Source organism: Oryzias latipes, chromosome 1, assembly GCF_053564925.1.
Source record: "Oryzias latipes strain Hd-rR chromosome 1, Olatipes_Hd-rR_3.1".
Classification (NCBI taxonomy): Eukaryota; Metazoa; Chordata; class Actinopteri; order Beloniformes; family Adrianichthyidae; genus Oryzias; species Oryzias latipes.
Window position 1 is genome coordinate 2928709 of NC_136237.1, and position 3509 is coordinate 2932217.

The 3509-nt window shown below is 42.3% G+C and overlaps 1 long non-coding RNA gene across 1 annotated transcript; it reads right to left on the bottom strand.

The window, feature by feature from the left end:
* Positions 1-1405: 1405 nt before the first annotated feature.
* LOC144993703 (uncharacterized) lies at positions 1406-3246 on the bottom strand. The gene is made up of 2 exons (XR_013657071.1): positions 2335-3246; positions 1406-2253 (listed from the first exon to the last, which is right to left on the bottom strand). It is a non-coding gene; the product is annotated as an uncharacterized LOC144993703 (long non-coding RNA).
* Between the last annotated feature and the right edge of the window lie 263 nt (positions 3247-3509).

The window sequence follows — 3509 nt, forward strand, 5'->3', positions numbered from 1 at the left end:
TCAGTAGCAGCCTCAATCAGCATTGCAGAGGGGGCGGAGTCAGCAGCTGTGCAGGAGCTAGAACACAAACACATATACACACACAAAACAAGCAGACACTACCAGGGGTCGTAACAGACAGAATTCGCATTTAAACACGCGTGTGCAGTGACGTAGGTATCAGAGGATGGTCGTTTGGCCGTTCTCCATGTCAATCAAGTCATGCACTTCTTTGTGAGGATTTTGATTTGCTGACGGATTTTTTAAAAATATATTTTTATTCTTTTGGTTATTTATCTTTCCTGGCCTGCAATCTACCCTCATGTCCTCATGACGTCGATCGCAATCGACTTTGATTGACTGATTTAGAGTAACCAATGAAGCATGTTTTTGGACGGTGGGAGGAAGCCGGAGTCCCCGGAGAAAACCCACATATGCACGGGGAGAACATGTCAACGCCACACTGAAAAGTCCCCCATTGGTGTTCTGTTCATGTCCCCCAGCCGGGACTTGAACCGGGGGCCTCTGAGGCAGGAGCTCTAACCACTGCGCCACCGTGGAGCCCTGCGCTGATCGTCAAAGGCCAAGAAATTCAGTGAAGCACAGGTTTAAGTGTTGTTTTTCGTTGTTTATTCGTACTTCTTCTGCTGTTTTAACATGGTTCATTCATGATTTATCTGTGAGAATTCACGTAAAGACCACAACCTTTATCACTTTTTCAACGTAGATTCCCTTATGACCAGTTTTTATCTGTGCAATATGGGAAAAATTTATGCAGTGGCTCTGGGATGCTGCCTTTAAGTATTTGTCTTTGTTCAGTTTACTTCCTGTATTTTAATAACACATGCTATATAGCCCCATGAGTGGCCGGGTAGGCTCCGGCAGCCCCGTGACCCCGAAAGGAAAAACCTTTGAAAAAAAAAATATATGACTGAATGAATGCTGCCACACTTGTACTTTAAAAGCATTCTTCTGATGTCCAGCTTTTACATAACAGCGTTCCAGCTGATCTCATGTCAGTTGGCTCCAATCACCTGAGCTTTTCAGCTGGTGACGGATTAGATCAGTGTTTTTCAACCTTTTTTGGGCCACGGCACACTTTAACCTTGACAAAAATCCTGCGGCACACCGGCATCCAAAAAAAAAGAAAAAAAAAGGAGAAACTCATAGTCTGTGTTGATCTACAGTCCCCCCACAATATCACATGTATTTTTGTGATAATTGTGGCAGAAAAAGCTGGAAGCTGCTGCTGCTTTTTCCAAAAGATGTAATAAAAGTTAAGTTAGAAAATTTAAAAACTGTTTGATGTGTCTTCGTTGCTGTTTTTAGACGTTAAGAGGAGAGACTCGTTGTGCGCTAAGACGCTGTCACTTTAACCCAATGCATCATGGGAGATGTAGTGGAAAAATCCGCCAACCGCAGACAGACTTGCGTCTCTGAGCTTCATTGTTTTGTTCACTTGTTCCACGGTCTGACACCGGATTCTGTGGAAAGCTACACCGCTAAAGACGAGCTTTAGCTGCTATTTTTGTTGGAACTGAGAGACTTTATGAGCAGAATCTGAATAAGGAAGTGAAGACTTCAACCACTTCTGATTGGTCAGACTGATGACGTGTGATTAAGACTACAAGAATGATTGGTGGAGACAGTTAAAGGGGCGGAACTTTTCCTAAAACAGCTTTAGTTGCAGCTAAATCGCGGTACTGTCATTCTTATCAAAGTGTCTGTAATAGAATCAAATAAACAGAAGGAAAAAAGTCTTTTATAATCTTTTATATTCCTAATTGCTCAGTGTTTTATCAGGGCCTGTTTGGATGAACAAAGAGCTGAAATCCTGGAGATGGGAAATGTTTTTACATCAGTGAATGAGGGCAATTTCCCATGGCACACTTGTGTGCCGTGGGACATTGGTTGAAAAACACTGGATTAGAGGACAACCTGCAGACAAGAAATAGAAAGAAACACAAACGCATCAATACAAAAGTCATGATCAAATTATTGCTAATCTATGAATTCACTGATGAACAAGAAGCAGGAGTGTGGGTGGAGGTTGTAGCAACATCTCTAGAGGAGCTTTTAGTGGGTTAGTGGCTGTGTGTCAGTGAGACTGGCTTTTAACAGAACAAACATGTGGGGTTAAAACAAAATGGTTATTGACCTGTGAATGAAACTACTGGTTGTTTTTCAACTCGTGAGTCTTCCACCTCTCTTTAATCTCCTTTGGTCCGGGATGACCAGGGGAAACTTGAGTAGTGTGCTTACAGAGGGGAAAATCTGCTGGAACAAACAACAGAAAAGTTCCCTCCAAGTTCAATTCCGCTGAGTATGCTGGCCGCCGCACACACACAAACTCACAGCAAGAAAGCCCGCTGACAGGTGATCCCTCAAAGCACATCGAAGGGAGCTGTTCGCTGAGCGGTCAGATCCATCACACACCAGAAAGTCAAAGATCTGTCAGAAAGAAACTGCGCTGAAAATGGATGCAGGTAGAACGCGGCGCCATGAAGGTACTTTTCACTTTGAGTTTGTCAGAGCTCAGAACCGCCTTCAATAATTGTTGTTTTTCCCAAAGTTTGTGCTTTCAAGATGTTTTCTCTGCTAAACTGGTTTGCTGCCTGACCCTGCAGGGTAAGTGGGACTTTAAATTCCCCCAAAAAATCTTTAATTTGAACAAATTAGCTTTTCATCTCTTAGATTAACCAGAGCTAAAAAAAATAGTAAAACAAACTAACAAACAAACATTAACAGGAAATATTTCTGTCAAATCCTGAGGTGATGTTAGTCCCACTGACCAGGCTACACACATCATCACCACTGCTTCTAATCTGCGCACAAAGACACATTCTGTCTAAAAATGAAAGTATCACGGTTGTTAAACGGTCATCTACTAATAAAGAAGTGATTTATGTTCGCCCACACCGTGATGAAACATCCCGCCTGCCTGCCAGCACCGATGATCACGGTGATTAATGCAGCTCACAGCCCCACTGGCAGGATTTACTGCAGCCGCGCTGCTTATGAACACATGTAATTCATAAAAATGAAGGACGGACAGCTTCACTGCACCTTCCAACAAACACGTCCAGGTTGATGCTTTCCAATCAACTTGTGTATTTATATCTTTATGATACGGTTGTTACAATCTTAACTCATTGGAGTAATGGTTCTGCTCTGCTTTAGTGCTTTTTGTTACTTCAGAACTCTTAAATGAACACAAGACAAAATACCACAGAACACACAATTACAAACTCATGTAGACAAGAATTAGTTTCTATTTTCAAAGGTTTACTATCATAGGCTTCTATTTCCTGTGCCTTAAAGAGCAACTATGATCCTTGGTTGACCTTTAAAGCATTCCCGGTGGTCGTTTTGGTGGGTTGGGAGGGGCTAGTGCTCAGACAGCACGTTTTTAGAGGAATACTCAGAGATGCATGAATGGATAAAAATACGGCTTTGAGGTTTTTTTGATAATTGATTTTGCATGACACAGGCTCTTTAATGAATGGCGAGTCATTTTGGAGCAATCCAGT